The sequence below is a fragment of the Vespula vulgaris genome, chromosome 25 (assembly GCF_905475345.1).
Source record: "Vespula vulgaris chromosome 25, iyVesVulg1.1, whole genome shotgun sequence".
NCBI classification, from domain to species: domain Eukaryota; kingdom Metazoa; phylum Arthropoda; class Insecta; order Hymenoptera; family Vespidae; genus Vespula; species Vespula vulgaris.
This window is the reverse complement of record NC_066610.1, coordinates 782427-795102: the sequence shown is the minus strand read 5'-3', so window position 1 is coordinate 795102 and position 12676 is coordinate 782427. Positions and strand designations below refer to the sequence as shown.

The 12676-nt window shown below is 25.8% G+C and overlaps 1 long non-coding RNA gene across 5 annotated transcripts; it reads right to left on the bottom strand.

Moving 5' to 3' along the window:
• Positions 1-6592: 6592 nt before the first annotated feature.
• Positions 6593-11589, bottom strand: LOC127072468 (uncharacterized). Of its 5 annotated transcripts, none has more exons than XR_007785466.1 (5): positions 11334-11589; positions 10951-11078; positions 10010-10876; positions 7957-9347; positions 6593-7824 (listed from the first exon to the last, which is right to left on the bottom strand). It is a non-coding gene; the product is annotated as an uncharacterized LOC127072468 (long non-coding RNA). The 5 variants fall into 5 exon arrangements; XR_007785465.1 differs by having other exon boundaries at positions 6593-8368; positions 8653-9347; positions 11334-11584; XR_007785467.1 differs by lacking the exon at positions 6593-7824 and having other exon boundaries at positions 9089-9347; positions 10010-10210; positions 10329-10876; positions 11334-11582.
• Between the last annotated feature and the right edge of the window lie 1087 nt (positions 11590-12676).

The window sequence follows — 12676 nt, the reverse complement described above, 5'->3', positions numbered from 1 at the left end:
ACTTCTTTTTGTTCATTCCTATATTTTTTTTTGACCGAACTATACTTACACTAATATTTATTTAACAAAAAAAAAAACAAAAGATAAGATCAAATGTTTCTTTCTTCGGTATAATAATTTAAAATTCTTTCTAATATTATTTGATATCATATAAAAAATATCAGTAATGAAAAATATAAAAATATGTAATACTTTTCTAAAAGAAATATTCTGAAAATTATTAAAAACATAAATAAGAGATAGTATTAATAAAAATTATAATTAATCTTTAACATAAATCTTACAAAAATTATTATAAGCGAACATAAATTAAAACATTTTCAATATATCTTTCAAAATAAATGAAAGAAGGATGCAAAAAAAGGTACGTCGTTCGTTACGATTCACTTAATAAAAAGACTGAACAAAAAAAAACATGTAATTTCGTGTGATTTATTTAACAAAAGAAGACACATGTGCACACAAACTTGTATTTTTTTATAATCTTACTTGAAAAAGAAAAAACCGATTAAAAAGAGAAAAAGAAAAAGAAAAAAGAATAATAAATAACAATAAAAATAAATATATTCACCATAGCTAATAAGGACGACACTTAAAAGAAAAAAACAGTGTAACTTCTAAACACCGATCGGAAAAAACTTTCCTTAAATGAACACACCCTATGGTTTATTTATTTAACAGTTATCTCTCTAATAGAACTTCATAAATATTTCCGAACTTTTCTTCTTTATAGCTCTATGGTATACATACCCATATACCCACTTATACGCTTACACACTCCCATGCACACATATACACACGTAATACTTAACAGGCCCGCATATGCACACTGGTTTAATTTAAAAAATCGATTAATCTCATTGAAAGGCACTTCCGACAAACATTTTACATTCAGATCGTTAAAACTACAAGCTTACGAATTTTTGTGTGGTTCATTTTTGTATAATTTGAGAAAAGAAAACAAAAAACCCAAAAGAAAAAGAAGAAATTAATCACTAAAAGCACGAAACCTCGTGATGGACGATTTCTTTTTTTGTTCTCTTCGTTTCAATTCTCCTTTTATTTTCTCTCACAAAAGATTATCTGGAAACGTTTATCCCAATTCATTCAACGTATTCCACTCCACACCTTTCGCACAACGTGACGTAGCATGATAAAAATTAACAAAAAAAAAATTTTTCTTTCTTAGACAACAAATGTATGGTCACCCGTTCCTCTGGATACATCCCAAATATAGGTCACGTGAGTTTCTTCAACTTAACCAATCCTTTCTTTTCGAATTCGTCGTATCTTTTTTTTTTTATTCGTTTGTTTATTAACGTTTGTTATTGAATACTATAGAAAAGAATAACGTATCAATCGAACTCGAGTCGAGTAATGTATCGATGGAGCGACAATAAATTGGAGAATGAAAGATTGTGTAGTGCGACAATAATAAGAGGTTAGGATGCAAGGTATAAAGAGTGGGGGTAAAAGATAGAAACGAAAGAGAGTTTGAAGAGTTCGTGGGGAGTGAATGAATGGGCTTAGAAGATCCGCTGAATTTTTTTTATTTACGAAACTTTTTGAAACTTTCTTTTGATTCTTCGTCATTTCGCTTCTGTCTTCTTTCGTTCTTTTTTTTTTTGGATCGCAATTATCTTACCTACTGTCGTATGTCTAACTTCGTTCTGTCTTTCTTATTTGTTTTTTTCTTTTTTTTTTCTTTTCGATTCTGCAACTTGGTTTTTTTTATTTCGTATATTCGATCGAATTAATGGGTAGACATTTTTTGTTCGCCCTTCTTTTGTTTTTTATTATTTTTTATTTATTTATTTTTTTTTGACAGGTGGAACGTCTTCTCTCGAACGTTTGCTGAACGAATAAATGTGTTTTTAATGTAAAAATGTAATGATCGTTTGAAGAAGTATGTGTTTTGTAAGAGAAATTATGTGCTAGCATTGGTATAACGTGTGCAGTGCTATAGTAATGGCGGTATAGTTGGTGGTTTACTTTAAGAAAAGTTTTTTGTTTAGTATAACCAATTTTGATTTTTTTTTTTTATTTTTTAATAACGAAAATTGCTACGGTATATAGCGATCAGATTTTTTTTTTTGGTAGAGTGCTGGTTTAAATTTTAGTAATTTTTTCGAAAAATTTATACGAATTTTTTTTTCTGGAACTTTTTTTCTTAAATAATGGTGGCTGCTAATTTATGCTTTGGTAAGTTTTACGATTGTCTGGACAATTTTGCAATTTTTTTTTTTTAATAATTGTCAGTTTAGTCGAAAGTTTAGCGGAGACTTAAACAAGTGTGAAACTTATTTTTTAATAATGGAGATTATCGATCTATGATATTATAATAATATAATAAGTTTTGCGAATAATTTAAACGGATCTAAAATTTCTTTTTTCCTTTTTATTGTGTTTTTTTAGAATACCGGAAATTTCTGATTTATGCAGACAATTTCAGATATATTTATGTTAAATTTTCTATAAAAAAAATAACATCAATCGATACACATCTACAAATTATTAGTAGAGGATATTTTAATTTTGATTAATTTGATTAATTCTGATATATTTTTTTAATTAATTATACTAGTGTATAATACAAATTTTTTATTAACATATTTTTATATAATAAGTATATAATTATTCTTATTTTAGTATGACTGATACATTATTTATATAATAATAATTAGATATATTAGAATAAACATTTTATATACTTATTGATATATATATATATATATATATATATATATATGTATATAATTCGGCTATTTTATTTCACGTCCATATAAACGTTCATAGAACTGATAAATAAGTCATCGTTGTTTTCATAATCTACAAAACAAAAATTTTTAATTTAAAACCAAAAAAATTAACAGAAACTAATAATAACATTTATAACACAAAACATTGATAACACATAGTTATAACACAAAAAGAAATATTTTCTTGCTTTTTCTTTTCTCTGAACGTATTCTGCAAATGTTCTTTCTTTTTTTTAATTTTCTATTACACAGAATACTCCATCTTAACAGACATGCCCGAATATATAATTTGTCAATCTTCAAAGCGCCATAACTCGATGAAATATTGATCAAAATGGTACGTTGTAAATACTCGTTGAATTCGTATCGATATTCCCTACAACTTTTGTTCCACCTGAAATAACAAATTTCTTTTAAAAATATTGACTTCCCTACCTCGACAAAGATGCACTCTACAAAACAGTTGCGACGAATATTAAATTTTCTCTTTCTCAAAACCTAACCTAAAAATTTTTACTTAAAACATTTTTTTATAAAATTAATTCTTTACAGACACGTGTTAGTAAATAAGCATACAAATTTTTTTTTTCAAAAGCTCGTATTCGTTTATCATTCTAAATGATATTCCACACAATGACATAATGAACTAAAATTACGTTTGAAAAAAAATTAAAGATCATTAACGATGAAATCTTATCTTCCATTTAGTTAATAAATTCGCAATTGAGAATAATAGCCTAGTCAGAACGAATTTTAATCTTTCTAATTCACTACGAGACGAATCAAAAAATCTTTTATATATTTTATACGATATAATACTCTATACAAAATATCTAAAAGTGCTATTTGTTCAGCTATAGTCGACTGTTTCGAAAGATATCCCAAGAATATAAAACGAGTCATACATAAACATAACAAAGCTGAATGTTTTCTTGGATTTTGACAAAAAATTTAGTTGTATTCAAATAAAGTTTTAGTTTTTATAACGCAATCGTTCTACGTTTATATTTTCTTGACTGCACATCCATAGTGACGTCTGATTATTGGGCGACTTCGCAAACTTGTCAAAGGGTTAATAGGAATACAGATATTTGACTGTCTCGTTTAAAATGAAACACTTTGTATTCAGAATTTTCTTTTTTTTTTATAATTGTTAACAATTATTAAAGATCGCACTCACGTCGGAAAGTGGTAAGTGATAATATAGCAAATTTTCTTGAAGTCAAATGCAATTTTTTAGATTTTTTTCCCTTTTGAAATGTTGTATCACTCGCGTAGATATAACGAGTAGCATAATATGATGTTCTGAAAAAAAAAAAAATGGAAAAAGCAAATTAATTGAGACAATCGGTATTATTGATGAACAATTGCATGAAAAGTAAAAGAAATTAATCGTATAAACAGTGAGGATATTCTCTCGATGATGAAATTTGTAGGAAAAAAAAAGAATAAGAATTAATTTGGTCAATTGTGGAAATATTTTTGATGATAAAATTTTATGAAGAAAGAAAGAAATACTCCAATTACTTTGAAATATAATGTATATATAATGAAAACAATGTATTTTGAAAAATACAGTATATAATTTAAAATATTATATATGTATATATAGTTATATAGTATTAAAATACGATAACAATTTGAAATACTACGTACACGCTATTAAAATACTGTCATTTAAAATATAGAGATCAGGCGACACGATATTAACAATTATTTTCACACACACACACACAAGAATATAAAATAATTTCATAGAATTATTATACAATATTTTACATAAAAAAGTTTGTTTTATAAAAAAAAAAACATGAATAAAATGAATATAAAATATTTAAAAAAAAATGGAATTTTTGAAATAAAATGAAAAATATAGTGATCAGGCGACACGATATATACAATATTCGATAGTTTACATAAACTCGACTACTTCGCTTTTTCTTTCGACTCTTGTGTAATATGTTCCTCGCAAAGAAATGAAGAAAAAAGAAGTAGGAGGAAAAAAATTAGAAGTTATATCTTACGAAGAATAATCATACGAAGAAGGTTTAACGTTTGAAAAGTTTTAAAATATACAAAACCGAACTATCTCTAGTAATGAAAATGTCATCGTCCTCTTCGTTGTTGTCATTGTTTTTATGGTATGCCATTAAAACTTTTCGTTCTTTTCCACCTCATATATCTTCAAAATTACCCTTACATATTATTACAAAAAAATGTTTTCCAACTGCCAAACTTTTAATTCATGAGCGAACAGAATTATAAAATATTCAGGGAGATGATAGAGACAAGGATGATGAACGATACAAGTTTATATTAAGTTTTAATTTGAAAATAAATTTTCGAAGAAAAGCTCTATCTATCTACCTATCTCTCTCTCTCTTTCTTTCGATGTCTGTTCGTAAGAGAGTTTATGCAATTATTATCGTCAGTCGCAAGCAATCTTATGAAGGAACAATAAACAGAATTATCATGAAAGTAAGATATGAACATTTGATTTTTTTCTCTTCTCTTTTTTCTTCTACTTTTACTTTCCATTTGTATTTTAAATAGAAGAGTAATTAAATGAGACTTTTATTTTCATTAATTAATTAATTCGACACTAAATGATTAAAACTCGGTTTTGATATCTTGTTCAATTTCTTCTTTTCTAATTTTCTGCTCTTTTGATTTTATTATTCGTTTAAAAAGGAAAAGAAACAGAAAGTTATTTTATTATCTGCTGAGTTCGCGTAGTAAATTCTTTTTTGAAGTTATTTTGTTTTTAATCTGTTGAAAATTTTTATTTCATTACTATTCTCGTATTCCATTTTTATTTTTCTATTTTCTTCTTTCTTACCTCGCTGTCGTAATCATTATTGTTTCTATCCATATTCTTGAATATCAAAAAATTATTCTTTATTTATTTTTCAAAATACTTCTTACAATAGATACAAAAAATATTTTTCCATCCATATGTATGTAGATTTCTTTTAGACTAATTTTTATAAAAAAAATGTTTTTGTAATTGTTAAAAAGAGAAATTTGAAAAAAGAATAGAGAAAGCCCTTACTTGAGTAAATTTTCTTACATTATATTTATCATATTAATAAGTTACATCATATTAAGATTTCATTTTTCTTATTTAACTTATATTTATAATTAATATATCATATTACATTGTTTCATTTAGATTTTCTTTATTTTATAAAGATAATGCTATTAAATTATGATAAACAATTCGCATAAAATTGAAAACGAAACAAAATAACTTCACAAATGTTTGACAAAACTGTTCAACAAGAATTTTAATGGAATCAATAGGACAATTTAATTAATTTTTTTAAACGAATAATTGATGTTTTAATAAACCGAACGTCATTTTATAGAAAATACAATAATCTTTCTTTTTATTAACAATTCTTAACATACAAAAACATTTTCATATTATCCATAAACTATTCTATTTAAATTCGATTCGATTCGATTCGATTAGACTTAAAAATAATTTAATTTAAAAATAATTTTTAACAATTGAATGGATGCCATTTTGAAAATTTCGAATGTACAATGATTCAACTCAAATTATTATTATTATTATTATTATTTTATTCGATTTTGAATATAATATATAACTCGTGTACTAATATATTGAAATGTGTGCTACTAAATTTACTACTTTAAAAAATAAATTATATATTAAAAACATATTAATTATTTATAAATTTGTGATAATAAATTTGCAATTTTTAATTTTTAAATTTGCAATGATAAACTTATCATTCGAATAATAAACTATAATAAATTGTATTTAATGTTTATAGTTCATTATGTGTCTATAAATAGTAGCTAAAAAAAAGTCTTTTGGGAGTAAACTTTTTAAATTTTACTCTTAAATTGAACAAAATTTGATAACCGCAATTTTTTATAATAACTTCATCGGTAATAAAATTTCACGTTTCATGTGAAATTTACAAGTAAGTATGAACAATTCTAAACAAATTCAACGAAACTGGACATCTACTTACAAAAAACGTTCTTTGTATGCGATTGAGCCCGAGAAAGGTTTATTTTGAGTTTGATAATACATAATAGTATACACTTATACTATTAAAATATTCTAGTGCATAGAACCAGATAAGTATATTTTCTTCCAAGAATCAATCGGATAAAAGTAAAATTCTTTTCTGACTTTAAAATGTCATTTAAAAAGACAACAAAATCTTACTAAAACTACATCAAGAATTTTCCAGACTTCGTTTATGTGACAACGACGCTTTTGATAAATTTTTTAAATATATTGATCCATAGATCTTTGAATTCGCTCTCCCTCTTCTTCCTTTTGGGTCCAAATGATCCTCAGTTGTCACTTGCAAGTAGACATAAAAATCGATGGTATTCGTTTTGTTTAAAACATTTTTCTAAATAGCATAATGTGTTGTGTTAAAAAAGAGTGACCTATGCAATTTACTTTCTGTTTTGAACCATGACGAAAAATTGTTCTGTCCAAGATGAAGTAATATTGACAACCACAAAAATATTTCGAAAAGGATAATATTAATTATTATATCGAATAAAATTTCACTTTCATCTATTATAATGGATACATATTTTTTTTTAATACCTGTTCAATGTCCGTAAGCATTTCGAATATCGTTTTGAATTTTGATCCGAGAATTTTTCCCACAAGCAAACGAATCTTTGCGATGTGAGAGTATGAATTTGAAATTGAGAATTTCTCGTAAAAATCAACGTTTTATTCGTTATCGTAACGTTTCCTCTTTCTCATTTGGAACACATGTCTTGTTAATTTTACTTTTTGTGTATTCGATGCTTCCGTTCGAATAATTTGATACTGCATAAATAAACCGGAACATTATTAAATTAAAATTTCGAAATTGACTTACAACAGACAAAGTATATCGCTAGAAGCTTCGTGTTTTTTACTTGTTGACAATATTATTGAATCTTCTCTGTTCTAACACACGAACTATGAATCGTTTGTTGCATCATTTTATCCACCCATTATTTTTAATACGTTTTACCCACATTGTCGAATCTTAATCTATAACTTTTCATCATCAATCTATAAATCAAAAAAATCAATTGGCAATCTATAAATTTTAAACTGGAACATCTATTTTTATTTTTTTTTTTTCGGAAGATTATTAAAAATCTATGTAATCATGATCGTTCCCCGGTTACATATGTTAATTACTTTAACTATACAATCCGTTGGAATTACGTAATTATTGCTTTGTTATCTTTTTCTTTCTTGAGGCTTGTAATCTTCCAATGAATCGTTTCAATCAACTTAGTCGAAGACGTATTTCTGGTCGATTTCGTCCCCCATAAATGATAATACTTTGTTTCGAACTTATTTCCATTTAGTATTTTGAACGTGTGCTGATCACATATCCTCTCCACGTTGGCATAGGTTTCTTGTTTTTCTTCGGAAATCAAACGGAAAAGATTTTTTTTTTGTTAAAAACAAAATTATTTCGAACTAGATCAGCAGTTAATAACGCACGACGGTATATTTTAATCGCAGATACGTTCTTGTGCAGTATCATCTTCCTTCTGTATCCTTCGAAGCGTCTGGCACATTGCAAACTCGTACGACGTTCCAACTTAATTGAATATATAACTAAACGTTAATAGCCTTGAAATAATGTATCTCTTGTTACCGCGAACGATTAAATTTGATTTCGAACAGGTGTTCGTTTCGTAAGAAGCTTTCTATAGTCTTTCAATATTTTAAAAACTTTTTTTATACGGAACAACTACTCTCTATATGAATATACAGAAGGACACGAACAATGAGACAAGGATACACAAGTATTTATAAAATTAATCATTGCTCGTATTAGTCCCTTACGATTTCACGTTAAATAATATGTTCAAAAGAAATTACCTTTCTTGATATTACATTTATTTAGTTATTTCAATTTAAATCATTGGGTACAGTAACATAAACACAAAATTTGGTTATATCGGATGTTCATTCTTGATCAAAAAACCTGGAAATTTAGGTAAAAATAATGTCGTATTTAGAAAAAAAAAAAGAAAAATGTTTTAAGACGAATGTGACTTATATTTTTTAAGTTCAATAAACCAAGATATATGTTATGAATTTTCATGATCCAAAATCTAACATCTGATTTAACATCACACTTCAAATATTATAAATCCTTTTCTACAAAACTAATGATAGTAAATTTGACATATATTTTTTTACCTGTCTACTAAAGAAATATATATTATAAGAATATAAAGAATCTGTAAGTTGAATCAGGATGAAATAAGAATACAGAAATAATAATCGGATTATAAGTAAACAAGTAACTGAATTTCCAATGAGCTTATTACGTTGAAGCATTCTTCTCTTTATTTAATCGTATCAAAAGATAAATTCGGTTGATAGCAGGACTTGTCCTCAACAATATCTCGGTCAATAATTCTTCTATAAATCCTGTTTATTTGATTATAAATATACTTTCGCCATACTAAAACTTCTTGATGAGTGTAACATTGTTGACATCCTCAAAAATCACTTTTGATTCACTTTTTTTTAATACACTTCCGTTGTTTCTATTTCTCCAAATCAATCTGTAAATATAAACGTAAATATAGAGACATTTTTTATTTTTCTATCGTACTCATTGATTTTAATATCTCCTTCTTTTCTTTTACTTTCAGTTTTTTTATCGCTGCTAGGATTAGATTGATTATATGAATCATATTAATAAAATAATATACTTCTAAATACATTTTAGATATGCTTTAATGAGTACTGTAACAAGTTTATTATAGAAAAGTATCTATATTTATGAAGTGCAAATAAGTAAAAAGTAATAGCAGCACGAAATAGAAAATAGTAAGAAGAGTATTATAAATAACCTATCCCACTAATGTTAAATTTGTTAACTTCATGAATCATTTTCTATAGAACTGTTGCATCTAACTTAATGAAACTTCCGCAGATTACTTATACATATTTTATAAATTTACTCTCCACTGTCATTGAACTACATATACTAAGAATTAAGACAAAATCTTCTTTCTCTATTATTTCTTTACATTTCTCCTTTTTTAATATTTCTGTGTTATGCTATATCTTTATGATTTTAGAAATTTAATATATGTTATAAATTAACTAAAGAAAAATTAAAAATCAATCTTAAATAGTTTCTGAGAAAACGGATCATTTGTTTAAAAAAATAAAGTTCTTGAGAAATTGTGAGTAAAAAGTAATTTAAATAAAAACTTACGTTTTAGTAAAAACAGCAGTTAAAATCATTCACCACTGTAATGTTCATCTTCTTCTGTATTATCCAAATAAATTCTCTTTCATCTTTCTAAAAACCTTATCATTTTAGACAATATTTTAGCTTGTAGCTGTACTTTATTAATTTCCTGCTTGTTCAGTTCTTCCAGTATGGCTGTTTTACCTCTTAGCTCCTTTAATCTGCCTGTATTACCATCAATAAATATAATGACATCATATACATCAAGTTTCAATATATAGGACTCCATAAATACATTTTTTGATACACTTATTCACACAGTGTTATTGAATAATTTATTTACATTGTGTTTCTTTGCGAGACATTTCTTCATTACATTTGAATTTGCCAAATTTCTGTAAAGTAGTCTTAAAATCAATGTAACAAGCTCAGGTAAAGAAGTCTTGTAGATAAACTTCTGCTCCAACTATTTTATATTTACACCAATTGCTTAAAGAAAAATTTTGAAGCAGCTTGTTATCCGTTGATACTATATGGAAGAAGATTGTACATATAGCTTTTTTTATAACATCTAAGCTATATTCATTATATTTTATAGCTTGAACATAACATTCCAATAGTCGATCAATGGTACTGTCTAGGAAACAATCCTTGATAGTCTTACCATCAAAAAATGGTGTCTGAGATAGTACCTCCTTTCTCTGTCGAAGTTGTGTTTTCATTCTTTCAATTATCATTTTTTTCATTATCTATAGTTATACAATGTGAAATATTCTCCACTTTTACAATTTTAGCTTTTACAATTTCGATAAGAGATTAATGTATTTTTAGAAACTAATATATTTCTTTTAGCAAAGTCTTCAATGATATTTATTCTTACTCCATTATAAACTACAAATTATAAAATCATTCAATACCAAATTAAGAATATGCAAATCTATAATTATATCACTTTTATTGCTTACATTGTTTTATTTGAATACACTTCAGCAAACTCTACTAGTCTCGTTTTTCAGAAACTTGAAGATGTAAAAGTTAGTATTCCTAACTTATTGAAAAAACTTTGAATCTTAACTCAACCCAGACGCAACTCCTGAAATAAATTCTGCAGTACAGATTTGCTTTATTTTTTAACTTTTCTAAACATTCCTTTAACTCCTATTATTGTCAAATATAATAATTAATAAGAACAGAAACATAACCAAGTTATAAAAAAAAATTTAATTAGCATCATAAACAAAAAGAACATCGTTGCTCCATTATCAATTAAATTACAAAAAGAAAAAAGTAAAAGAAAAACAAAATAGAAGTTATAAATACTATTTTAGTAATGAAAAATTAAGATTACCTTTTTTTTATTGAAAGGCGTTATATAACCTTTTATGCGTATCATAAATGAAATCGACGTAAATTCAATGATGGAGAAAGGATGTACACTTGTACAATAATTTGTTGACAAAATCATTTTTAATCTAATAATTACAGTTATGAATGCGTAAATCAAACATTAACGCCATTCGAGAATGTTTTCTCACTGATTACAAACAATAACCTCTTTTTCAAAATGACAACATAGTAAAGCTTTAATGCGTTGCCAACAGAGGGCGTACTTATATCCAGGCAGACGTAAAAGATGGAAACCACAGTATTACATTTTGGTTTGATTGTTACCGATTGATACAAAACATTAGAAAACAACAAAAAAAACGTCAATAATACACGGTATTCTCAAACAGTCATCTATCGAAGTACTAACCGTGCCTAACGTTGTTTAATTTCAGTGATCGAACGAGAACTTTTTTTCTATTATAAATAAATAACCTTTATTTGAAAACATACAATATTATAAAAGTCTGTCTAACAAAAACTATAAAATTCTATAAATAATCCTACAAAAAAGACAGTCATATAATACAATATAGTGCCTTCCTAGTAGCCTATTTTAGTCTTTTGGTTGTATATGAAAAAAATATTTATTTTCCTTAGATGATATTTAATTTTTGTTGTAACTCGATATTCGGTACATGTTGCGTAACTTACAATAATAGTTATATCTGAAAATAGGAGAAATTACGCGAAAATCCACGATCGGAAATTCGAGGAGAATTGATGCTTTCTAACATGGTTTGACTGTACTCGGATAACATATGGTTTTATATGGTATTTCTGTATGCATAAAAATTGATTTATTATAGAATATTTTTCATTCATAGAGAGTACATTAAATGCGTTAAATAAGGTGGAATATAAAAACGATTTGAAAAAATATATATGTCTTTTATATGTAAAAATTATATTAAGATTCGAATTTATTAAATTTCAATACTATTTCTTATCGTCAGATATAAATTCGTGGTTTTCTATCTTACCATCAGATGATAATAGATTTCTACTTTACTTACAGAGTTATTAGTAGAATTTTTATCCTACTGTAGATCAATAGACAATTATTTGTTATTAGCCGATGTTGGTTAATTAGTTAGTAAAGGATACTAGTAATAATAATTATTATTAATATTTATTATTAATTATTTAACTATAATAATAATTATTATTAGTATCTATTACTAATTACTAAGTACCTAGGCAATGAATTAGCATATTACACATTATTTATTACATACAAGAGGATACAAGAGGAAAATATAATTTGTACATATTATATATCTGACAATATATTTTTAATTATGG